Raw genomic sequence first — 26992 nt, 5'->3', positions numbered from 1 at the left:
GCATATTTGTGTTGTTGTCCTTGGAAAGACAAGGCCTGAGTAGTTACCAGAGCCAACGGCAATGTGAGATGATCCTACAGAAGCCGTCTGTCACAAGAAAGCTCACACCGAGGGCCAAGGGGGCTGGAAATGACCTTGGAAAGAGGGAGGAAGGAGAGAGGGGGCAACACCAAGGGGCTGGAGTGACTAAGGAAGTACTCTGGCAGCAGATGGGGCAGAGTTGAGCTTGAAGAACAGGTGGGGTATGAATCAAGGGAGAAGAACAATGGAGAAGAACCAGGCAGGGAGACAGCACAGGCAGAGGTGGGCGCTGGGGGTTGGTGAGTGAGCAAGGGGACAACGAAGATAAAGCTTAAAGTTCAGGCAGAATCTCTATGGGGACAGCCTTTTTTCTTTCTCCCAGAATCCACCCTTTGAGCCCTGGTTCCCAAGATGGCACTGAGGACTTGAACTCACCTCTCAGCCAGTTGGCTTTCCTGCCCAAATGCATCTGTCAGTCAATTCTCTCTGCTCCCCAACACTAAAGGGAGAGGCCAGGTATCTTCCCATCATATACCATGCGACCTTCCCCCCTCTGGACCACAGGGGCTTGGAGGAGGGGTGGGCAAGTGACTGCTCCATCCATAGGCTGATTCAAGGGCGCCAGAAATGTTCTCTCTTGAGAATAGCACGAAGACACATAGAAACTGTAGTCAGGAATGGTGACTGCAAAAAGCTGTAACACTGGGAGAAGTCAAGGGTAGCTTAATTGGCCCTTGTGCAAAGTGCGTAGCTGTAGGGCCCCAGGAGGAGGGCTGGAGTCCCTGGCCTTCCACCTGCAACCTTTGGACACTTGTCTCTACTGCCTGAGGCTGCCTGTCATCTTTGCCAACCAGCAACACACCAAGGCAGTGCAGTGGGTTGCAGCTGCTTGTAACAAGCATGCGTTGAGCAGAATACTGCTAAGCCAGGGCAACTAGCCTGAGAAATTGTGGCCATGACATCCAGGAGCATCCCTCGTCCCTGTTTAGAATTAGCAACAGAAACTATCTCCACAGAGGCCCTGCTTCTCTCTCATCCCAAATTCCTTGCTCCTCTGGGCCTGTGCCAGTGTCGTTCCCTGTACATTCAGAGCCCAGCTCAAGACTCACTTCCTCCAAGGAATCTCTAACTGTCCCAGCCTCACGTGCCCACACTGTCATTCAGGTCAGCCCCAGTCAAAATGGTAGTCAGAATGAGGACCATGAGGGGAAGCCCTTTATACTTTATAGCATGCTTTTACTAGCATCACCTGGCTTGATTTTCATAATTGCTTGGAGGAATGCACGATAGGCTACCTTATCTCTACTTTGCTGCTGGTGCGGGGCAGGGCTGGGGCTTGAGACCAGCACTCCCGAATCCCAGTCTGAGATTTCATCCTCTACAGCGGGTAACACATTCCTGGACTGATCTCCTGTTTGAAGAATTGTTTTCATTAGGGGCGCCTGGGTGGCTCAGTTGGTTAAGTGTCTGACTCTTGACTTCGGCTCGGGTCACGATCTCATGGTTCGTGAGTTCGAGCCCCGCATTGGGCTCTGTGCTGACAGTGGGAAGCCTGCTTGGGATTCTCTCTCTCTCCCTCTCTCTCTGTTTCTACCCTACGTGTGCTCTCTCTCTCCTTCAAAATAAATAAATAAACTTAAAAAAAGAATTGTCTTCATTAATTTACTAATTCAGCTAAGATTCACTGAGCACCTTCTTCATGCCAGGTGCTTTTCTAGACACAGGAGGTATTGCAGTGAATAAAACAGACAAAATTCCCTCCCCTCATGAAGCTTGCATTCTAGTGGAAAAAGATGTTCAATAAATACAGTGAATAAATCGAAGATATAGTATATTGGATGGCGATAAGTAATATGGATAAAAAATAAAGCAGGAAGGGAGAATAAAAAATGATGGGGGTGGGGTGACATTTTAAAGTAGTGTGGTCAGGGAGGCCTCACTAAGAAGGTGCTATGTGAACAAAGACCTAAAGGAAGTGAGGGAATTGGCCATCCAGATATATGGAAGGAGTCTTCTATATGAAGGGAATAGCATGTGCAAAGGCCCTGAGGTCAGTGATGGCCAGTCCTATGTGGCCTGTGGCAGCACCTCCTTGCTCTTTTTCCTTACATAGTTTGGCCTCCTCAGAACAGTTTGTCCCCCTGCTCCTTTCAAGGTGCCGGCCACAGAAAAAAGCAGCAGCCTATAGCAGTCAGGATAATATCCCTCCCCTCATTTTCCAAAAAGAGAGGCCACATAGGCCATTGCAATGTCCAGTGACTAAGACAGACTCTTAAGTCTCTTTCTCCATGGCAGACTCTGCTCCAAAACTCAGGCCAGGACACTAGCAACTAGCTCCATTCCCCTCTGATAGATGTGGACCCAGTAGCTGGGGGGAGGGCACTGGTTTCAGATTCCCTGAAATTTCTGTTCACCAACCACACTGGCTAAGAAGGGCTAAAGAGGCCAAGACAAAATATTCAGGGAAGTGGCAAAGAATGCAGATGGGACAATATCCAGAAGACAATGCCATACACATGGGCCACACAAAGAGAGACCTGAGAATGGTGGCGCCATTAGGCCAATATCAATGGGCACCAGCTGCTCCCTCCCCAAGACCCTTGGGCTCCCATATTTCCTTGGGCAGGTGAAGATGTGCAAACCCCTTGCCTTCACCCACATTCTATTCCCTTCACTGAGTCATATTCCCTTTGTCATCTACTCCCACTCAGAGTGACTCACTCATGTCAACAGACCCAACATGCTTTCCCCACCCTTCCTGCAGCTCCCAAGACTGGCCCCTGGTGCAGATGGGGCTAGTGAGAGCAGGGAGTGGTGAAACCCAGCATTGCCTCAGTGTTGCTGCTGCTGGGAAGAAAGCAAGAGGGAGACGTGGAAGAGAAGAGTCCTGGATTTATGTTAAGGCAGCATAGCACCTGAAAAGTATGGTAAGAACTGAGGCTGGAGGCAAGAGGTTAGAGATAACTTAATCTACATGGCTGGTGCAGTTCTACTGCCCATCCAGATATGACTGAGCTTCCCTCCAAGAAGAGCCCCAGACTCTCCTCCAGATACCCACCCCAGCAGTTCCTCTCCTGTCCCTAGCCATGCTAAGTGTAACAGAATTTCCAGGGATGTGTTGGGGGTGGTGCTGTAAGATCCACTGGGACAGCAATTGAGAATAACAAAATTGATGAAATTGATGGACCGAAAGAAAAAAAATCCATTTACCTACCCCAACCCAGTATTTGCCAAACACCGAAGCCCCATTCTCTTCTCTCCCGGCAAGGAAATAATTACACAGCCTGACAGCCAGTCCCTGGGGCCTGGGCTGAGTTGGAGCTAATTACCAATTGCTAATAAACATTGAGTTAATTCTCTTGACCAAATTAAAACTAATTTGGATCAAACCATAATGACCTAAGTGAAATCCATCTCCCTTGTCTTCTCCACACATATTCACATACTCACACCAACTTACGTCTGGAACCCTAAAGTCTCCCCAAGCTTAAGAGTCCCAGAACAAAAACTCAACCCACAGAGACCCAGCGTCAAGACCGACATCTCATTTGTTCTTATTGAAGCAACTCTAGACTCTGGCATGCAATGCTGTGGTCATCTGTCTACCCCACCATCCTGCATCTCACCACACACTTCTCACACTTTCTTCACCTGGCCCACCGGAGCCTACTAACCTTGCCCTCACCCCAGACACATTGGACTCGCCAATTACAGCTTTTGTCTTTGCAATATATGACTATCTCCATTTCTCACAAATCCTGTTTCAATGCCTCTTCTTAAAGCTTCTCTTGAAAAACCTTCTTGGGCAATCTTTATCACATACTGAATTGGGATTTTCTGTCCTATCTCCGCCTTCCTATCTGCACCAGCCTCCTTTTGGTATCACTCGGTCCCTTCCTGAAGCCCTGTCAATGATTGTTTTGTCTATAGGCCAATCTATTGATTGAAAAGAAAATCTATTCTTCTCTCTTTTCTTTTCTCATTCCAGGGTGGTGAGGCTTTGAGGCTGGTCATGCCTCCTGCCTTTTCTCTTGAGAGTTAATGGAAATTAAAGGAGCTTGCTAGTGAAGCTGACTCTGATTAAGTTCTCAGGGGAGAGATGGGCGAAGGGTTCCTTTAGGCTCCACGTTGTCTAGCCTAGATCCTTTGCAGGACACCAGATAAAGTCACATAAGAATAAAGAGTATGCCCATGGATAGAGAATTCCCTGAGTTTAGCTCTCATGGAGTTAAGACTTCGGGGAATTAGGTAGACAGATGAAGGACATATACGTACAGTGTAAGTAAGGACCAAACCAACATGTTCTGATTCAGAAACTGTGAAGATGAACAAACAAGAACCCTGCTCAACCATCTTGTCAACTCCTCTTGTTTTAAGAGAGAAACTGAGACCAATAGACATGTCACCTGCCCCTCATACAGCAAGTTAGTCAGGGATCAGTATACTGGTCAGATGAAATATCAGTTTTTCCCATTTCAATGACAGAGCTAAAGCAGCTCCTTTCCTCTGTGAGCAGTTGGTCTTCACAAAGATACCTTCTGGAAGGAAGGTGCAGACAAGCTGCCTCCTCCTGTCCATCCTGAAACCCAGGGGGTAGGCAGGGAGGTCCCTAGCTAAAGGAGGAATCCAAAGGTGCAGCCTCTTCCTTTTCAAGGCAAGGGGTGGGCACATACTGGGAGTGGAGAAGGGGGATGAGCATAGTCCCATCAGGCTCAGGTCCTGACAATGCTGAGGGTAGAGGAAGAACTGAGAAGGGACAGCACTCAGCAGTGAGCCTCTGGAGCCTCCTGCTTATAGGATCATCTGGGTGTGACTATAACAAGCAAGGGTTGAGAGACCATGGCCAGATGGTCTGGGGATGGGCATCCAGACAAAAATTGCCCACCAATCCTTTTTAAAGACATAACTAAAAGCCAATCACGTGCTTACATTTCAAACATAGCATTAGCACCTAAATTTAAACTGCTGCAGTTAGATCAACTAGTTTATATCCAAGACCTTTAGGCTTTAAATACTCTAGGGGATGCTATGGCGACTAAAGAAAGAACATTTCATTATAAAGTGGTTTTTTTCCTCTAAAGGGCACAGACCCCAAAACGGGGCTTGCCTCGGGGATCCCTTTATCAAGACAGCCAGAACCTTTCTCCCATGCAGTTTTCTGAGACCCATCATCATATGGACCATTTAGGATTATTCCTATATTTTCTCATGTGGGTGTTTTATTGTCTCCGACTTGATTAAAGGACCTTTTATGGCAGGAACTTGGTTCCTTATGTCCTTTGGGTTCTTCACAGTACACGGTTGAGTGCTGAGACTCAAATAGAAGCCCAACAACTAATTATTTCTGGGATTGTTGTTCAGCACCATGGACAGAACCTCCCCACCTCTTCCTCCTCCTCCCAGGCTGTTTCTCAAGTCTCTCCTGGTTTCCTTCAAAGCGAAGCCTCCAGCTGCCTCACTGAGGTCTTGGCTCCACTCAAACCTGCCTTTTTCTTAGGAGCCTGCACCAGGACCCAGAAGCCACACCATGGCAGTTGGGAGTAGAAATGAAGGGCACTGGAAATAAGGGACCTCACAGCATTTCTTGTTTTGTTTAGAATGAGACCATTTCAGTCATGTGCTCCAGCCAGAGCCACAGACCCTAACCCCCTAAGAGCTGCAGATACCCTTCCCAATAATGCTGAACTTGGTCTGTGGCCATGGGATTATAGGCCAGCAGAACACCCAGCCACCTGGGGCAATGCTGGGATAGAGTCTGGGCTGCACTGGACTGGGGAGACATCTGGCATGAGAGGAGAAAGATGGAGTAAAAACATGTCTGGACTGTAAGTGGGGAGGGAGTCAAAAGGTGACAGTTAGGAGGGCAACCTCAATCATCAGAGCCCAGGAGAGTCCGAAAAGCCCTGGGCAGGGGGCAAGACAAGAGACCAGAAGCGGAGGCACCCAAGGACAATTGACAGAAGATTCAAAGTGGGATGAGGTGGTAGGCTCAAGACAAAGGCTGCAAATAATACCATGGGGCTAGGAACTTCCTCCTATTTGATTCTGGCCATAGGGTAGAAGGAAGTCACCGCTTTAAAGGGAAGGGGGGGGGTGTGCTAATGCGAACACGATAGAATTTTCAATGGGCAATAATCCAGCACCCATTAGAGATTAGATATTGCCATTCTAGAGCTAGAATTAGTAATCTTGGCCATCCAGGATAATTTCAAATATCCACTCATTTGCTGTTATCTCTGTTATGAGGGATGCTCCACAAGCTGACATGAAAACAGGAAGGACCACCACAATACATATAATGATTCTATTAAATTCATTTCCTCTCCTCCTTCCTTCCACATTCTGCCTACCCTTTAAGGCCCACTTGGCATCCTTCCTTATCCAGGAAGACTTCTAGGGCTAGAGTCATCATAGATGCCAAACACATGTTTGCTGAATTAATGGACAGCCTTGGTGTTCACTGGATTTGATGATCCTAAAGCCAGCCCTGGTTGGGTTACCTGAGAGACACTCTAAAATGGAGATTTGCATAAAGGAGATTTATTGAAGGTACTTTGGCATCAACAACCAGGGGTGAGGGCAGAAGGAGAGAATGAAGGAAGTAGGATTGGAGGGAGGGAGGAGCTGAACTGAAGTTTCAACAAAGTTCTCAGCCTATTATACAGAGATCTCTGGACTGATCTGACCCTTCTGAGTGCAAAGGGATGGGTATTTACACCCCCATATCCATAGTTGGATGCACGCTGCTGCCAGGAAGCAGGAAGGTGGAATGACCTTAAGAAAGTTGGTTGTTTGGGCTGAGGGCAATTCCTGGAAAGGGACTCAGATGAAAGGCAATCATCTGCCAAGAGTCACAGCAGCTGGAGGAATGAAGACCTTGGTCCTGCAGGAAGGATCAGGGTGACCCACAGCATCCACTACATATACCAATAAACTTGGACAACATTGAGTGGTGGTGGGGGGCACATATCAGAATCCCTGGAGGGCACATAGTTTAAAGAATCGTCCAAGATAGTTCAAGACCATCTTGACACAGACCAACCATCTATCCTCCTCCCATAGATCATCGTGATTAGAAATTGAGGATCTACTCCAACTGGCCCTGAGACAAAGGAGGTGATTTGCCCAGGGCAAATGGCTCATGTGAAAGGAGTCCATGCATGTGTAGGCTTCTCTTCACTGTGGTACAAGCCCCATTTCCCAAATGAGTACCAAAAAAGTGGCGCCCTGTAATGAACAAAGCCTAGCACACTCATGTTCCAGAAAAGATGGGAATGTATTGGGGGCGGGGTGGAGGAGGTGGAAGTGAGAGATGAGGTGTGGTATGTCAATAAATGCATGCAGAATAGAATTGGTTTTTCAAAGCAGTTATGGGTAGACATGGCCTTTGTGCTGTGTGTACATGATTTAACCTGATGAGCAAATCCCCTGATTCTTAATTAACCTTTTCATTTGAACCCCTTGACCAAGCAGCAAATGGAGGCTGGTAAATTGGAAATGACAGCCTCACCTCCCCTGTGCCCCAGTGTGGCCAACCACCTAGGCTGGTAATTACCTTGGCCAAGGCTAGAAACTTTTTATAGGCTGATGAACAAATAATCTCCCACTAATGGCTGTGATAACCACAGAGCCTGTTCTCCCTTCTTCTCTCCTTCCATGAAACCAGAGGGCAGATTGTAATAATATTCTCTTCTGTGTGTGTGTGTGTGTGTGTGTGTGTGTGTGTGTGTGTGTGTCTCCTTTTAATAAAAAGAGACCATTTGGACTAAGGATCAGGAGAAATGGTATAAGGAAAAGGGAGACATTTGCCTACAGAAACCTCTCTCTCCCAGGAAAAGCCAGATGCCCTGGCCATGTCCTTTAGCAGACCTGGTAAACAGCTGATATTTTTGGAACGTGCTCCTCAGTGGATGTCAGAGCAATTTGGAAGGCTGGCTCTTGGCCCACAGTCACATGAAGAGAATGGGGAGGTGTAAGCAAAGTCTTTAGCACCCAGGGCTTCCAGCATAACAGCAAGGAACATCAGGGAGGAGAAGGGAAGACGGATGGGACAAGGAAAGGGAGAGGAAGAGGAAGATGGGAGGAAAATGCAGGAGAGGAAGCAAAGGTGAAGTACAGGGTACTATAGGGGGTCTGGACATGGAAAGAAGGTCCTAGGGTGGCCTGGGTCCCTGCCACATCCCCCTGAAGTGGCTCATTGGTTCTGCCTGGGGTGTCCTCCCTGTTCCACCCACCTCGAAATCTAATAATAATGGTAGAATCACTTACAGAGAGTTTACTTTGGGCCAGGCCTGTGCTGAGCACTTTACATGCCCACAGTATCTTGAGTGAGCCTCAAGCAACTCTAGGATATAGGCACCAGTTCTCCCATTTTACAGATGAAGGCACTACAGCACAGAGAAGTTAAGAAACTTGCCCTGGGTTCACACAGCTAGTTGGAAATGGGGCCAGGCAGTCTGACTCCAGAACCCAGTCCTTAGAACCCTATTCTGCCCAACAGCACCTCCCCTAGAGCTCCGGGTACCTTTCTTGTATGCTCCTGAGGTAACAGAAACAGCACTGGATTTGAGTCCCAGCTTTGCCCCACCCACCTGTATAACTGTGAGCCCGTGAATCTGCTGGTGCCTCAGTTTTCTCATCTGTGGAATGGAGAGCATCTGTCCTGCTTGCTGCGTGGAACAGGGGCAGGAATCCAGCGAGGTAACCCTTGTGAAAGCCCTCTGTAAGTCCCAGAGGACTTGCACATGTCCGTGGGCATTCTCCTCCCTCTTCCCTTCTGCTTTGTGAGCCTCTGCAAGGACCACAGACGATCCTGCATTGTTCATCCAACCCTCTCTCACATGTGTTGGGCACCCAGGAACTGTATGCTTCCAAGTGAAGAAAGAAATAGAGCACCCAAACCCTCTCTCTTCCCCCACCCCCTGCCTCCTTTCCCCCTCACCCCTCTCCTTCCCCCTTCTCCCCCACCTCCCCTTCCCCCTCTTTCTCTTCCCCATACCCCACCCCTTCCCGGGGCTTACACTGTAATGGGAAGACATCTGTCCCTCTCTTCCCAATCCATCCCACACTTTGAGATCAACTTTTCAAAAGCACAACTGAGACCACATCACAACCTGCTCAAAATCCTTCAATGTGCTCCGAGGAAAAAGTCTGTGCTTCTGGGCCTGGCATAAAAAGCCTCTGCAATCTGGCCCCAGCTCTTTCCTGACCTCTCTTTTCATGATTTTCCCCCAGGATATTCCAGTCCTCACTCACTTCTGTCCATTTCTTCACTCGTAACAACCTCACAGATAATGGGCTAAAGGTGCCCGACGGACGGTGAGAGGTCAATAAATGTAATATACCGAGCAGAACACTCTGTGAGGACTTGCCCTGCTGCTGTGGAATCTCCCCTGAGGTCCCAAAACTGCGAATTTCAGGCGTGAAGTGCCCACACATTCTTAAGGGAGATGCCAGATCATCTGGGTAGGACTTGCTTGGGTTGGGCCCACCCTGGCTGTGTGGCCCCTGTCCCATCTTGCATCTCAGCCCGTGCAGAAGAGAAGGCTAGAGACTGACTGAGGTGCTTGGAGGAGGTGGGAGTTTTTGGACTTCAGAGCTAATGGTGAGGACTGAAGTGACCTGCACCTGCCCATCTCCATGTCCCCAAGCCAAGCAAAACCTCACCCTGGAGCTGGAAGGAGACGTATGTTGACCCGCAGGCCCCCAGAGCTAGAACACAGACACTAGGGCCCAACTCACTCCAAAAAAAGTCTAAAGTCAAGAGACCACTGGCTCAGCCTGTGTCCTCAGATGGAGGAAGAGACACCACTGAGCAGGAAGTCATATCCACTTGCAGAGTTTAGTGGAGCAAAGATGCCAGGTGTTGCCAAAGACTGGGTGGATGCAGGGGAAAGGGACGGACTAGGGCTGTGTTGAAGGGGTCCACCCAAGAGGCCCTGGGACCACCTCCCGGGGGGCGGCAGCCTGGCAAAAGACGCCATGTGGGTGACATAGCAAAGGGAGGGGAGGACGAGGGAAGGAGCTGCTGGGGAGTCACAAAGTGGCCAAGGAGCCACACAGCGCCCAAGGTGTAGGGGCCCCAACTGGTTACAGCTAGCTTTTATTATCTTTTCCAGCACCAATTCTCAAACCTCCTCCATAGGAGTGCTCCTGGCTAGGCTAGCTTGCCCACTATCTTCCCCCATACTGAGTGCGTTCCCTTCTGCTTACATTCATTCCGCTGCCTGGAGCGCCCTCTCCACTTATGTCTAGCACTTAAAACTCAGTCCATTTCTTCAGGACCAGGCTCAATCTCATTCCCCTGATGAAGCCCTCCGTGATCCAGCCGCCCAGACATCCATCCTTCCCAGGAATTTGCTACTTGCAGCCGCATAGCTAGTTGCCCATCGCAGTGTTCATTGTCCTCTTTAAAAACAGAATGTCGGGGCGCCTGGGTGGCGCAGTCGGTTAAGCGTCCGACTTCAACCAGGTCACGATCTCGCGGTCCGTGAGTTCGAGCCCCGTGTCGGGCTCTGGGCTGATGGCTCAGAGCCTGGAGCTTGTTTCCGATTCTGTGTCTTCCTCTCTCTCTGACCCTCCCCCGTTCATGCTCTGTCTCTCTCTGTCTCAAAAATAAATAAATGTTAAAAAAAATTAAAAAAAAAAAAAAAAACCAGAATGTCTTCGTTTTAGCTGGGCACATGGCCGTTTCGGATAAAGACTGACTTTCTCAGCCTCCTTTGCTGCTAGGTATAGCCAATTAGGTATAAATAACAGTATTTGGAGCCAACTTCTAAAAAGCTTCCTTGAAAGGCTGCTGGTGTGCATCTTCTTCTTTGCTCCTTCTTCCTTTCACATGTCTGGAATGCAGATAAAATGGCTGGAGGTTTAGCAGCCATTTTGGACCATAAGGTAACTTTGTAGAACAGAAGCTACGTGCAAGGATAATGGAGCAAACGATCTATCCTGGGTTCTCGACACCATAAGACTGCCCTACAAGTTCTGGACTGCCTTCTTCTTATGCTTTAATTGAGAGCGAGACGAGTTATTTAGGCCGCTATTACTTTGGGTTTCCTGTAGGAAGCAGCTAAGCCCAATCTTAATTGATACATGCCTAAATTGTAGGTCCCAATTCACAGCATTTCAGTCAGCCTCTTTTCTTTCCTAACCTGTGACATCTCTAGGATCGTAGCTTTATACTGTCAATCAATTATTCATAGGTATGTGTAACTCCCAACTCTCTAAATATAGCTTCTATTGTGTAGCACTTTTCAAAATTTTTACTCCTGAGCTTATTTAATCCTGCAAAGAACGCATTACTGCCTCCTTTTTACAGATGTAATTCTACAGGTTCCTTGGCGACCAAAGTAGGCCAGATACCCAGGCCTTCTCTCTCGCGGCCCATTGTTTTCACACCCACAGCAACTGGAACTGACTTTCTTGATTTATCTTCATGTTTTTTCCATTGCAAAGAACATGAACATTTTCTGATAGGAGGCGTGCACACAGTAGGTGTTCAACAAATGTATGAAGCCCCCCAAATTTGGGCAATTCATCCAAGCTAGTTTCCAAGACACCTCTAGACCAGGGGTTGCAGACTGTGGCCCACAGGCAAATCTGGCCCACAGTCTGTTCTTGTATAGTCCACGAGCTAATAATGATGGTTTGTATATTTTTAAATGGTTATGGAAAAAGGAGAGGGACAAGGACAAGAGGAAAAGAGGCAGGGGAGGGAGGAGGACAGGAACAGATGACAGAGACCACAGTGTCCCGCAAAGCCTAAAATTATCTGGTCCTTTACAGGGAAGTTTGCCGCCCCCTGGGCTAGACCGTCTGCATGCAGCTGGATGTTTTTTGGTTTGTTTTTTTCCCCCCATGTCCTAATTGTTTTCTTATTTCTCCAAATTTTTGTTTTTTATTTTTTTAATATAATTTATTGTCAAATTGGCTTCCATACAATACCCACTGCTCATCGCAACGAGTGCCTTCCTCAATGCCCATCAGCCACTTTCCCCTCTCCCCCACCCCCACCAACCCTCAGTGTGTTCTCTGTATTTAAGAGACTCTTATGGTTTGCCTCCCTCCCTCTCTGTTTGTAACTATTTTTCCCCCTTTCCTTCCCCCATGGCCTTCTGTTAAGTTTCTCAAGACCACACAAGAGTGAAAACATATGATACCTGTCCTTTCTTGACGGACTTATTTCACTCAGCATAATACCTTCCAGTTCCGTCCACGTTGTGCAGCTGGATGTTTCATCCACCAGCAGCACCTTCGGCAGCTGTTGTCCCTGAGAGACACGATCCCCCAGGGAGCTTGGAAATCCTGCCGTGAAGGATACAGGATTGGTCTGCACTCTTGTGCCGGACCCGATGGAACCCCCAGGGCCTCACTCCCTGCAGCGCTAACCTCCTTCCGGGCAGATGGGAGTGAATTCCTCTCCCCTCAACCACCACCACCCTAAGACTTAGAAGCCTTTCTGATTCACTGGTCAAATACCTCGGCTCCATTCGATTAAAAATTCATTGGCTTTTTTTCCTGTAAAAAAGAATAAATAAGAGAGCAAACAGCAGGGGCTGAGGCTGTAAACTGAAGTGTGAAAGCCCAAACAGGCTGAAACCGTCGCAGGGAAAACCGTCGGCTCCAGAGCACTTTGTCCAAAACTGCCAGCCTTCCAGAGGGGAGACTGAACTGGTTCTCATTTCCAGTACCCCTGACAGCACATTACCCTGGCCAGGCTCAATTTTTCTCCCTCTTCATCCCCAAACCCATCTTTGAAGGTAGTCCAATCCCCCTAACTTGGCCCTCTTCTTTCTGGCCATGCCCTTCAGCATTCGTGCCAAATCTTCCTTAAACTGGCTCAAATCATCATCCTCCAGGCCTCCTGCCAGGGGTCCCTCTCTCTTCTCCTTTTCCCGCCTCTCCCTCAAACCAGCTTTTGGCCATTTGCTGGCAAATAATAAATCTACAGGCTAAAAAGAATCCATCTTTCATTCGATGCAGGCTCTCGAGAAATCAATTCTTCCTTAACCTACTTCTATCTCCTGAGCTGGGCCCCTGGTAGGTGTTCAATGAGGATCAGCCGGTAGGCCGGCCAGGCGCGTGAACAGTGAGCAGCTGACCGCCGGAGCGTCCCTGCCCCGTGACCGATGTGAATCCCAAGAACTGCTTGGACTCAGATACGGGGCCAGGCCCAAAGTCATCCAGTTGGAGAGCTGCCTGATACGAGAGAAAAAACAAAACAAGGGAATTTGGAAGGGAGACGTGCCTGGTTTGAATTTTGGCTTCCTCTCTGGCTATCTGAGTCTGCTGGGGCAGGCTGCTTCACCTCTTTGAGACTTAATTTCCTGATTTATAAAGTGAGATGAGCCTATAACGAGATACCAATTCACACTCACTAGGATGGTTACAATAAAAAAGACAGATAATAACAAGTGTTGGCAAGGATGCGAAGAGATTGCAACCTTTATGCGCTTGGGTGAGAACGAGAAATGGCGCGGCCACCTTGGGAAACAATCTGGCAATTGTTCAGAAGTTGAAACGCAGAGCTGCCACGTGACCCAGCAATTCTATTCCCAGGTGTCTCCCCAGAGAAAGGAAAACATACATCTGTACAAGGATTTGGACACCAATGTTCACAGCAGCCTTAACAGCCAAAAAGGGGTAACAACCCAAGTGTCCCTCACCTGATAGATGGATTAGCAAACCGTGCTACCCCCCGTGCAATGGGATATTATTTGGCCCTCAAAACCTGCTACGACACGGGTGGGCCCCGAAAACATGATGCAAAGTGAGACAAGCCAGACACAAAAGATCACATATTGTATGAATCTATTTATATGAAATGTTCAAAATAGGCAAATGCATAGAGACAGAGAGTAGATCAGTGGTTGCCAGGGGCTGGGAGGAGGGGAAAGAGCGTGATGAAAATGTTCTTTTGGGGGGTGAGGAGATATTCTAAAATTAGCCAGTGGGGATGGGTGTGCTACTCTGTGAACATACTACAAACCATTGAACTGCACACGTCACCAGGGTGAATTGCAAGGAATGTGGATTTTAGCTCAAGAAAGCTGTTATTTTGAGAATGTGATGGGTAAGGGCTCCTGGGTGGCTCAGTCGGTTAAACGTCCGACTCTTGGTTTCGGCTCAGGTCGTGATCTCACGGGTTCGTGGGTTCGAGCCCCGTTGTGGGGCTCTGCGCTGGCAGGGCAGAGGCTGCTTGGGATTCTCTCTCTCTCTCTCTCTCTCTCTCTCTCTCTCTCTCTCTCTTTGCCCCTCCCCACCTCGTGCTGTCTCTGTCTCTCTCTAAAATAAAATAAAATACAATAAAATAAATACAATAAAATAAAATAATAAAATAAAATTTAAAAATAAAATAAATAAAAATAAAATAAAATAAAATAAAATAAAATAAAATAAAATAAAATAAAATAAAGTAAAATAAAATGTAATGGGCAGGAGCACCTGAGTGGCTCAGTTGGTTAAGCGGCTGACTCTTGATTTCAGCTCAGGACATGATATCGTGGTTTGTGGGTTCACACCTCGGTCAGGCGCTGCGCTGTCTGGGCAGAGCCTGCTTGGGATTCTCTCGCTCTCCTTCTCTCTGCCCCTTTGCCACTCTCTCTCTCGCTCTCTCTCAAAATAAATAAACTTAAAAAAAAAAATGTGATGGGTGGGGTTAAACCCCAGTCGGTTAAACATCTGACTTTGGTTCAGGCCATGATCTTGTGGTTTGTGGGTTCGAGCCCCGCGTCGGGCTCTGTGCTGACAGCGCGGAGCCTGGAGCCTGCTTCTGTGTCTCCCTCTCTCTCTGCCCCTCCCCACCCTCTCAAAACTAAATAAACATTTTTTTTTAAATGTGATGGGTAAGGCCACCCCACCCACTTTATAGGGTCACCCTGAGGCTCAGAGGAAGACGGGTCGTGTTCCAGGCCCTGGGGTGCAGAGTTGTGCTATTACAAATAGGAGGGCCAAGGCCATGGCCCTTCATACAGATGGAGCCATTTTCTGCCCTCCCTTCTTTCCTGCTCTGGCTCAGGACCCCTCAGGGACAGGGTTGCTGAGGAGTGACAACTGCCATCTGGCAAGGCCAGGAAGAGGTCTGGGCCTCCAATAAGTCTGCCCCAGAGCTAGGGAGGCAAGAAGTATCTCCTGTCAGAGCCGCAGATCAGGAGGGACCTGACCCTGCCAGGACGCTCCTTTGTGTCCACAGCTGCCTCTCCCCTCACTCAGAGAGTATCAGGCCCGGCTTCCTTCTGGAGGAGCAAGGGGCCAGCTAAATCTCAGGAGTAACCGAAGGCAAGGTGAGGGGAGCAGCGCAGATCATATTCTAAAGACCATATTTCAAACCTTCAGCGAACATCACATGCTAACATAATAACAATAATGATGATGACTAATTATCGAATGAGCATTTGCTACCTGCCAGGCACCACGCTGTGCATCTAGATGTATTGACTTCTTTAGTCTTCACAAAGATCCCAAGAGGCAGGGACATTGCAAATCCCACTGTATAGATGAGAAGATGAGAGCACAGAGGTTTCAAGTAAATTGCCCAAGGTGGCACAGTAGAAATGGCAGGACCAAGATTTGAACCCTGGCACTCTGGTTCCAGGAGTTTCAGTCTGTGTACTGAACCCCTCTATTGGACTATATAAATGCTACAGTTTGTACACAATGGAAAACCAAGGTTATTACTAAGACCGGTCAATGCCCACCACCCACCCCTGCCAGAAGTAGGTCTCAAACTTCATCAAGCATCAGAATCACCCGGGGCATGTGAAAAATACAGAGTCCTGGGCCCACCCCAGCAAAAAGGATTCACTAAGCCTGTAAGGCCCAGGAATCTGCATTTGTGACCACCGTTCCCAGTGACCCTGATGAAGGCTGTTCAGGACATACTGGGAAACACTTGGCCTTTTGAATCAAGACCCAACTTTGCAGGCCTGGCCGACTGGATCTCAGGCCACACCACACTTACCCCAGTGTCATTGTCCTCATTCAAGTCTTACTCACCTTTAAAGGTCCAGGTCAGGTTCTATGTAGTCTCCTAAATCCTCCACAGGAATGGCAGCCCACTCTGGTTTTCCCTGCTCTAACCGCCCCCCCAACCCTTTATAGAGGGACCTGCTTCAGAACCTCATTGCAAACTGCTTGCTATTCCTACATCAGTGTCCTGTGGCTACAGGACTTTTCTGAGGAACTGGATCATCACAAGTGCCTTAGATGTAAAACGCCTTTTATATCCCTCATGCGTGTCCCCGACAGCTCACAGTAGGTCAGGACTCAATAGAGACCTATGGATTTGGTTACAGATCTCACGTGCCAACACATCCTTATTTCAACGACCGACACGGCATATGTTCAACTGGCTGGTTCAATGGGCATAGTCCAACTGTCTGGATTCTTCCTCTACAGGATCCAGGTGCCTTCTCTATGCCACTTAGGGTTCAGAGGATGCACCCTCTCTGAGGGCTGACATACCCAAACACATCTCATTCCAATACAGGGTCCTTGGGATCACTTTTACCCCCAGAGGACATTCGGCAATGACTGGAGATGTTTTCATTTGTTATAACTGAGGGTGATATGGCTGCTGTATTCTAGAGGGTAGCGGCGAGGGACACTGCCAAATATCCTACAGTACCCAGGACAGCCCCCCCACAGCAAAGCAGTACCCAGCCCCCCAAAGAACAGTGCCAACGTTGAGAAAGCCTGCTCTACTGGGAAATGCTAAGACCTACAGCAGAGCAACAACAGGTGTCAGGAACCCAAAGGAAGGAGCCATTAACCTGCAAAGGAGTAAGAGGTTGATGGACAGGGGATTCGCAGAAGAGGTGCTTAATACAGATGAATTGATTGCTGAACAATGGACGGGAAGGGTTTTACCAGACAGGAGCGGGGGAGGAAAGAGGCAGTGTTCTTGGCAGCGAAATGTGAGAGTATTTGGCACGTTTGGGAAGCTACTGCTGGGTATGATGTGGCCAGAATGCCTGGCACTCACTCCTCTCATTCATTCATTCATTCATTCAACACTGTCTCCGGCCATCTTGTTTTCATTACTCATTTGCAAACGCATCAGCAAACTCTGTCCCCCAGCAGAGTGGAGTGGCCAGCTCTGGCCCTGAACCGTCCCTGATTCCAAATCAGTTGTCTCTGAACACATGAGGCTTTGCTTCAAGGATGGGACAGGTTGAGCTAAACGTGGCCGTTTAGGTCAAGAGGTGAGAACCATGAAAACACAAGGTGCCTCAAAGCTTTTGGTGGCCTCGTCGTAAAAGTCTACGTACCACTTGAGGTGTGATGTCTTCCTTCCCAGGGCCATAAACGAGCGGCGTCTGCCCCAGCAAACGAGGAAAATGGATTTGGGGGAATGTCCGTGCTTCTCAAAGTTCAGGTAGAAATGAAAACACGTGCCAAAGTAATTCTGAAGAAAAAAAAGAAGAAGAAGAAGAAGAAGTAATTCTGGTAATCTTTGTCTCTTTAGGAAACAACAACAACCCTTGATGGCCTTGTCATTTACTCCAAATAGCCATTTTCCTGGATGAGCTCAGTCTCAGCCTCCCTCCACACCCCTCACGTGCTCCTTGCTGTCACTCGGGCTTCTCCATCTCCGTTTCTCATCACATCAAGGGTCTGTGTCTGTGTCCTGTCCACGCTTCCCTGTTTTTGTCTGCAGGTTCGTTTCTTTGACTGTGGCTCTGCTTCGTCTTCTCTCTCTCCCTGATTTTGATATTCGCCTTATTCCTCCTCGCCTGTTTCTGACTCAGCGGCTCTCCCCCTCCCCCATTCCTGGAACCTCTCTGTCCCCCTCCCCTTCAGCCTCGCTCAGTAACTGGCCACAGTATGGACCCGCGGTGTGTTTTTATTCGGGGTTGTGTTTGCCAGAGAGAGAGTTGCATGCTCCCCATTCCTGATTTGTAAAAGCAAATGACTGTAACCTTTTCTCTTTCTCTCTCCCCAAGGAGAGAGAATGAAGCTGCATTTTACTTTCATCTTCCTCCACTGATTGATTTTTCCATTCCATGGGCCATGCCCTTGATAGAAAACAATGAGTTCTCCACCCTCGTTTTACCGTATTTCAGAGAAGAGCCAGCCCAGGTGGCGCGCAGACGCCCAGGCGGGTGGCGCTGGGGGAGACCGCCGCGTGCCTCCGGGTCGGGGGACCCCAGCGCTCTGCCACCGAGGGCTTTTCTTGGCTCATCTGATTTCAGCGGAGCCAGGACCTGCTTTGGGTTTAACATGTGGCTCTGGAGGAAAACCTATCTACAGAGTCCTAATTCATCACCTTTCAGGCTGCTTGTGGCTGGAGACGGTGGAAAATGATTAAAGATGAGGGCATCTGTCTCAGGGAGCACATCTTTTACAGCTTAAAAAGGAGGGAGATTTTCAGCCTCGCAGGGATGTTAAAGTGGATCCAGGAGCTTTGTGCTTTTCTGTTTGACTTGAGCCTTGGGTATGTAGGAAGCGTTGCAGTTGGTTAGCAGGTCCGGCGTCCTGACCGCTGGTTGGAGTTGACTCGCTATCTTTTCACCCCTGTCCTCATCCCGCAGGATGGCTTCTGACAGGGGTCATTATAGAGTCACGGGATGTGCAACATCAGAGATGGAAGGGTCCAGTCGAACTGCCTTATCGCCAGAGGAGGGTGGAAATGACTTGCCCAAAAAGCACAAGGCCACCTAGTGGCCTACGTTCCTGAGTGCCCCTCCCAGACCCATCAGCATATCTATCAAAAGGTAGTTTTACCTGGCTGGGGTCTCTGGGCTCGACCCCTGTCTCCACCGACAGCTCAGGATCTGGGGCACACAGCCAGCCTGGCAGCACGCGGGTCCATATGGCCGCCCTCAGGGACCATCTCAGGGCACACACAATACTCACCCCCGGAGGGATCGCAGATGACTTCCTGCCAAAGTGAAAGGGAAGGGGGGAAGGAAAGCTACCGGAGCAATCACACCTGGGTCTATATTCAGTCTCATTAAACTCAATATCATTTACTGACCGACCAGTGTCAGCCACGCCCTTGGCTAGAGCTGGGGTTACAGTGTGAAGTTTAGAGCCTTAGGGAATATTGGGGTACGTGTGGGGTGACAAAGGGGCAGAGAACCAGTCCTCCCTCCCAACCCACCCTGGATGGGGTGGGGGGGGGGCGCGGGTAGCTGGGGGGAGAGAGCCTAGGAAGGTTTCCTGGAGGAGGTGATGTCATGAGTGACAAGTGGGCGAATGTTCCATCAGACCCTTCCTCAGTGAGCTCACCGCCAGGGCCCTCTGAGGAACACCATGCAAATAAAAGGCATTTGGACATATTAGCAATTCAGATCAAAGCACTTAGTGTTTCCATCAGCCTCCACACTGGCTCATCAGCCATGTGTCTGCAGGCAAGTCACATGACCTCCCTAGTCTCCCTTGCCCGCAGGGGCTGGGTGAGTGTCCATCCAGCAAGACGTGCTGTGGGAATGCGTTTTGCACATTTTAAACTGCTTGGACATTGTGGGCCATTATAGCCCTTAGGATCCCCTTTGAGTCCCTGCCCATAGAGTGTAGCTGAAATCAAAGCCATACCCCCTCCCTCGAGGGTGCAGCAAAGGAGCAAAGAAACAGAGTCTCAGACTCCGTGTCCCTGAGCATGCCCTGAGGGTCTCCAGCCCTGTTTCCTCACCTGAGAAATGAGAGCTTTGGCCTTTTCCTCTAAGGCACCTTCCAGTATGAATGCCTGTGATTTTAGGCCAGCAGCCAAGAGGCAGAGGCTGGGACTGGCAAATGTCCAGTTCTCTGCCAGAGCAGGTGCTGCCTTGGCCTTGCCCCCTCAGGCTAAACCTGAGGCCTGCATGACCTCTGACCTGGCCTGCCACTTCAGGCTAAACCCATGGTTCTGCCACTTTGGGCCACCACCAGTGGAGCAGGCCCGTGCTCTACACAAGAACCAAGATACTGGAAATGAGCTCCATCCCCAAAAAGAGGGAGCTGAAGGAAGTAAGATCTGCCTTCTTCCTCAAAATAAAAACAGAGGCAGATGGCTGGGAGGGTTTCCATGGTTAATTAAATATGCTTTAGTCTCTAAGTCAATTACGAAGTGATTCCTGCAGGGGGATGTCCTGCTTTGCATGGAGTGGATTCAGGTAATGGCCCCGGGGAGGATGCAGGGCCCTTCTGCACCTTCCCCTGGGCTCACAGAGATCCTGCAGGCTGGGCCTCAAAGGCAGTGAAGTCCACCCACTGGGGGTGACAGGAGCCACTCACCTCCCCCGGCATCTTTAAGTGAGGACAGAGGTACCGCACAGCAGAGCTGAGACTCTGTGATTTCCCTTCTGGGAATTTCTTCCCAGGAAACTATCAGAAACCCAGATAAAGATTTCCTGGACAAGAATATTCACCACAGCATCATTTATAACCATTAAAAATGGGAAACTGCCTGGGTGCCTACAAATAGAGAATTGGCTGACTAAATTCTGCAGCAACCAGACAATGAAATATTATGCGGTCATTAAAATGGTGTTTTTGGAGCATAGATAATGAAATGGGGAAATGCACTGGTTGTACAAAGTGAAATGAAGCAAAATGCAAAACTGTGTATGAAGTCCCGCCGAATTTTATATATAGCTGTGCGCAGAAAAAAGGGTGGCACATTAAATGCTAATAGTAGTTATTTCTAAGAGAGAAGATTCTGGGAGAATTTCTTTCTTCTTATGTATCTTGCTGCATTTTCTTAAGTTTTTGGAATGAGCACGTATTGCTTTTATAATCAGGAAAATAAAAAAAATTCTTCGATGCCAGACCCCCTTATAATGGATCTCCGAGTGGGTCTGAGCAATTTTATCACACCTTCTTTGAAGTAAATTAACTTGACGAAAATAGGAGCTTCTAGGATTGATAACGGTAGGCAATGGCTTGTTTTCTAGAATTCTTGAGTTAAGGTGCTTTCAAAGGGAAGCACAGCACATATTGAGTGCCCATCCCCACCAGTGGACTGTGACAGGCATCCTGCTCTGTCAACTATGATAACTGTACCCGAGGCTGGCAGAGAGGAGGTAGGCATGAGCTCCCGGAACTGCCTAACCCAAAGACTGGATGAGACTGTGAGGTCCTCTGGGCCGGGGAAGCCCGAAGAGACTCAGGAAGTGTAATGATGACAGGTCAATGAGGAAATCGTGACCTGGCCAGGACCACAAGACCGGGCTGTCCTCTGTCTCCAGAACCTCCAGAACCCAGAATCATACAGGGACAATGGCAGCCAAGCTGACCTGTAGAAGCTTGGTCAATACCCAGAATTAAAAAGTCGAGGGCCTTACCATGAGAGGGCAAAGGAGAAATTCAGTGTCTTGTCCTTATGAGGTGCTATCCGGTGCTGGTGTCCCCGTGCTGGGGCCCTTGGTTGCTTCTGTGTACAGGGCCATCCTGTTAACACGTGAAATCCTCCGTGGGCATCAGGCCTCTCTTACGCCTCCACACCAGACATACTGCTCAGAGTCACATGTGACCTCTCCGACATCCAGGATCTAGCCACCAAAGTGAGGAGAATACTGAGATTACATAAACCCCAACTGTAAGGAGAGTGACGAATTCCAAAGCTGTCTCACTCACCCCAGTCGCAAAACGAAACAAAGAAATGTGGGCTAAAGAAATGAAGATGTTAGTGAGTTACCAGCTATACTGCAAGACGTTCTCCAGGAGAACAAAAGGGGAGAAGGATCCAGGCCACACTGAGGATGCGACCTCGAGTGTCCTCTGCTCCCCGGAACTTCTGAAGCAGAGTACGTGGCAGAACTCACGATTCCATTTAAGCTTCTGCTACAGGAAGGAACAGGTAATTATTAAAAGTATTCTTAAATCTCTCTGACCCTACAATCTCAGCATGACATAGACCTGGCCCCATCACCAAACCCGTCAAAGCCATCCATTTCCCTATAGAAGACCAGCTTAACTTCACAATGGAATTTAAACAAACAAAAACATGATTCGCCTTATGAATGGTTGCTTTATAGCCAGCTCTCTCGGAATGGGTCTGCTTTTCAGGTGAAGGATGACTGTCTCCAACTTCATGGTCACAACTGTCCTTTCAACAAGTAGATCATGACCCAAACCCAGCCATATGTCCCAGCCTCAATGGTCCTTGGCTTCTGAACCATTGTCACCGTCATAATGGACTTCAACATTCCTAAATTGGTTTCCCTTCACCAAACTCGAGCTTTTGTACATCTACCAGCAAACATACTGACATATCATAAGGTGACACAAGCCATCAGCCACAGTCCCCTTTTGGAAGCGCTGCCACTCCATTTGGCCCGTGCCATACGCCGTGCTGGCGTAATTGTTTGAATATGTTGTTGTGTTCGTTGGTACAAAGAATGAGCAAAAACAGGAGAATAAAAGTGCAAGTGTTACTAGTAACAAACAGAGGTTTCACAAACTTGATACAATTGGAACTAAAATGAAAGTCATCAGGTGGCTGAAAGCCGCAAAACCTTTAGCTTTCGCTGAGTGTGCATCGATCCGGAGCTGGCCGACTGGATTCGCTTGTGAGAGATAGAAAACGAAGCCTCAGAAATAGATCGTCGGTGGGACGCTAGGGTGGCTCAGCCAGTTAAGCGTCGGACTCTTGATTTCAGCTCAGGTCATGACCTCATGGTTCATGAGATGGAGCCCCGCTTCGAGCTTTGTGCTGAGAGCATGGAGCCTGCTTGGGATTCTCTCTCTCTCTCTCTCTCTCTCTCTCTCTCTCCCCCTCCCCCTCTCATGCACACACGTGCACGCACACATGCACGTGCTCTCGCTCTCTCTCTCTCCAAAAAAAAAAAAAAAAAAAAAGAAATAAACTTTTAAAAAAGGATTAGGGGCACCTGGGTGGCTCAGTCAGTTCAGCATCCCACTTCAGGTCACAATCTCACAGTTCACGAGTTCGAGCCCTGCATCAGGCTCTGTGCTGACAGCTCAGAGCCTGGAGCCTGCTTCATATTCTGTATCTTCCTCTCTCTGCCCCTCCCCTACTCACACCCTGTCTCTCTCTCTTTCTCTCTCTCTAATATAAATAAACATTAAAAAAAATTTCTTAAAAAAAGGAATCGATCATCAGTGATTACATCAGGGGTAAAATATAATTAGGGCACCAATCTTTTTTTTCAGCTGAGTATAGAACCCACTCTAGGACATACAACAATAATTGCTAACTCATACCATGGATAAGAGACCCTGTTCTAGTGCTTTCAATATATTAATTCACTTAATTTGCACAAGAACCCTGCAAGGTAGTTACTATAAACATTCCCGTTTTCAGAAAACTGAAGCACAGAGAGTTCTCTCGGCCATGGCAAGCGGCAGGTCTATGCCCATGGCACCGAGATCTATGGTTATGCACTTAACCGGTAGGGCACACTGCCTCTTGTATAACATAAGGCCATGGCCCAACTTTGGTACATTTGGTTTTCACAGACACTTTCAGGAACTTATTACAATGTAAATAAAACAAAACGAAACAAGGTAAACGAAACAAGGTAAACAACCCTTGCGGAAACCTCCCTCTTCGCTGCTCTTGGTTTTCATGAGCGTACTGAGATCAGCTTTCAGGATTACAAGGATTGAGGAGGAATGTAGATAAGACCAAGACAGAAGCCGTTTTGCCATGATCACTGCCATTAGCAGGTGAACAATGCTGTTGGTAGGTCACGTTAGAAAATCGCGTTCAGGTCCAAGAAATATGAAAACTCCTATACGAGCAGAAGCCCATGCAGTTAAATTAAAATGTAAACAAAATCCCTGAGAAGGGCCTGCCAAGATGCAAGATATATGCAGGGAGCAGAGGATTTCCCTGTTGCTGGGGATATTACCTGCAGCCTGGGCTGTGGCTGTAACATAAGGCTGGTCCGCTTTTAGGTACAAGGAAACCGAGGTCTGCCTGGGAGGAAGAGAAGGACAGAGGGTGCACCTGCTTGGCCGGTTTGATCTCAAACCTCCCGAAGCAGGTTGAGTATTAGGGATGCAGAGTGAAGAGGGCAGTACTTCTTCAGGGTGAATGCCGACAGCCCTTAAACACAGAACCAGATTTGCTGGGAGTAAACATCAATGTGGGGCCAGTCTGGATAGCCCAGCACCAAGTTAGACCCTTTTCTGGGTCCCAGTCCCCTTTCAGGAGCTGTAGACATCCTAGGGGGGAAATGGTACAGGGGCACATACCCGTGAGGTTTAACCCACCCGCTGCATCTCAGAACCTTCACGCCCTCCCCAGACACATCCATATCCCTCACCAGATTAAAGAGTCCCTGCAGAATGTAAGAACATTTGGGATGTGAGCCAAGAAAGCTCAAAGGGCATAGTAACTTGGGTCATGTGATGTGTCCTCTGGTTCAATGCCAGGTCCGGAAGGTTACAAAAGGTCTCCTCACCAGGCCGCTTCGTCAGAGCCCCTCACAAGCTGTTCTCATTCACACTCTCAGCATCTCTGCGAGAGGCATGGGGCGGCGACCTCATTCCTCCTGTGGCCATTCAGGAAAGGGGAGAGCTGGATGCTTGTCCATCTGTCCTTCCTGGGGCTTGCCCTATCTGCCTGTCCCCACACCTTGCCCCTCAAGCTGTGCAGACACCCCATCCATCTGCCTTTCCGGTACTCCTACTGTGAGAGATGGGCGCAGGGGAGTGAGGGTGTCTACAGAGGGGGGTTCATCCCGAGGAGGCCTGAGAAGCCTAGACTCAAACCACTCGGAGAGAGGCTGGTGGGGAGGGTGCCGTAGAATTTGATGGTCTTGAATGGCAGGAGGAGGCTCGCCTCCTCACAAGTACCAAGGAGCCCACCGGGTTCTTCAGGAAGAGGGTGGGGCTTGCAAGAAGCTTCCTGCAGTTGTTTATTGATGTGTTTTTAAAAATCACACGAAACTTAGTAGCTCAAAACAACTGTATGGAAAACACTCCTGAGTTTCTCCCTTGTTCTCACATGACCACACTTCACTCCTGGGTGGGAATTATTTTCCACACATCAGGCAATTCCCCAACACCAGCGAGAGTCCTACACTTTAACTCAGTTCTGACACTACCTGGAGGTAGCCTCAGATCCCACAGGTTGAGGGCTCAGACCCACAAGACTGCTTCCCCCACCCCCCCACTCCAGATGCCAATTGTAAGTCCCAGGTTGTCACCACACTTCCGACCAACTGGCCATAAATTGGTGTTCCCACGATCACCTTCTTTGGTTCAATAATTTGCTAGAATGGCCCACATAACTCAGGGTAACACTTAGGTTTACCCATTTGTTATATAATAAAAGATGATATAAAGGATACAGATGGACAGGTAGAAGCAAAGGTATATAGGGTGAGGTCCAGAAGAATCTGGAGCACAAGAGTTTCTGTCCCCATGGAGGTGGGGTACACCACCCCCCTGGCACATGGATTGTATGCACCAATCTGGAAGCTCTCTGAACCCCATGCTTTGGGGATTTTTATGGAGTCTCCATCGCATAGGCATGACCAATCATCGAGTCAATGTGTTCCTCTTCCCTTCCGAGAGGATGGAGGGAGAGCTGAAAGTTGTAAGCTCCAAATCATGGTTTAGTCTTTCTGATGACCAGCTCCCATCCTAAAACCATCCAGGAGCCCTACCAAGAGTCACTTCATTAAAACAAAAGACAGTCCTGTCACCCGGGAAATTCCAAGAGATTTAGGAGCTCTGTGTCAGGAACCAGGGACGAAGACCAAATATTAGAACCAAAGATGCTCCTAGTGCTCTTACCACCTAAAAAACTACAAGGGTTGAGGCTCCTGGGTGGCTCAGTTGGTTAAGTGACCAACCCTTGATTTCAGCTCAGCTCATGATCTCACAGTTGTGGGGTTGAGCCCTAAATCAGGCTCTGCGCTGACAGCGTAGAGCCTGCTTGGGATTTTCTCTCCTTCTCTCTCTGCCCCTCCCTCACTCATGCTCTCTCTCTCTCTCTCAAAATAAATAAATGATTTTTAAAAGAAATTACAAGGGTTAGGGGCACTTGAGTGGCTCCGTTAAGTGTTCAACTCTTGATTTCAGCTCAGGTCACGATCTCATAGTCATGAGATCAAGCCCTGAGTAAGGCTCCATGCTGGGTGTGAAAATTGCTTAAGATTCTCTCTCTTCCTCTCTCTCTGCCCCCTCCCCACCTCAAAAAAAAAATTACAAGGGTTTTAGGAACTCTGTACAGGAAATGGATATATCTCTCCATTGGGTTTCTTTTTTTTTTTTTTTAATGTTTATTATTTATTTTCAAGAGAGAGAGAGAGAGAGAGAGGGAAACAGAGTACAAGTGGGGTTGGGTTAGAAAGAGAGGGAGACACAGAACCCGAAGCAAGCTCCAGGCTGTCAGCACAGAGCCTGACGCGGGGTCAAACTCACCAGTCATGAGATCATGACTTAAGCTGAAGTCAGATGCTTAACCGACTGAGCCACCCCAGGCGACCCTCCACTGGCCTTCTTGATCGTCCTTACAACCTGGCGGCTGGCTTTCCTCCACACAGTAATCCAAGAAAGAGAAGGCAGGCACAGTCCTTTTTGTGACCTAGTTTCAGAAGTTGAATATCGCCTTTTCCACTTTATTCTATGCATTAGAAAGAAGTCACTAAGTCCATCCACACTCAAGGAACGGGGAACCAGGTTCCATCTCTACAGGACGGAGTATCAAAGAATTCCCATTCATATTTTAAACCCATCACACCTTGAGAAACAAACTCCTCCCTCCAATGTCTTTTGCCTTTTCCTGCCCAGTCCAGAAACAAATGGACCAGGGACCTCTAGCAAGTAGGGAATCCCTCGGTATCGGGAAGGTTGGCTGAGGTGGGGATAAGGTATCCTCTATCTGAGGACACTTGGGAGATCTCCAATGACCCTCGAAAACCTCCTCTGGAGGACACAGCAGAACTGGCCAGAGAGGACAGAGGTACCATCCACACCATCCTACGAGTTCCTTCCTGATTTCCTGAAATTGGGTGGGGAGGGAAATGTTGCCAAGTGAGCAGCTAAACCCACAAGACTCATCCAAGTTTCAGGG

At 48.6% G+C, this 26992-nt stretch overlaps 1 long non-coding RNA gene across 10 annotated transcripts in view; it reads right to left on the bottom strand.

Moving 5' to 3' along the window:
- LOC102899185 overlaps positions 1-26992 on the bottom strand; it is a 61140-nt gene that overhangs the window by 23765 nt on the left and 10383 nt on the right. For 7 of the 10 annotated variants that reach the window (XR_006589481.1, XR_002738028.2, XR_006589479.1 and 4 more), the window contains 5 exons: positions 23817-23884; positions 21638-21783; positions 21285-21491; positions 18745-18901; positions 17289-17425 (listed from right to left, as the gene is read on the bottom strand). This is a non-coding gene — a long non-coding RNA (uncharacterized LOC102899185). The remainder of the gene's footprint in view (positions 1-17288; positions 17426-18744; positions 18902-21284; positions 21492-21637; positions 21784-23816; positions 23885-26992) is intronic. The other 3 variants (XR_002738029.2, XR_002738026.2, XR_002738032.2) reach the window with 3 other exon arrangements.

Source organism: Felis catus, chromosome E1, assembly GCF_018350175.1.
Source record: "Felis catus isolate Fca126 chromosome E1, F.catus_Fca126_mat1.0, whole genome shotgun sequence".
Classification (NCBI taxonomy): Eukaryota; Metazoa; Chordata; class Mammalia; order Carnivora; family Felidae; genus Felis; species Felis catus.
This window is presented reverse-complemented; position numbering and strand designations above follow the sequence as displayed.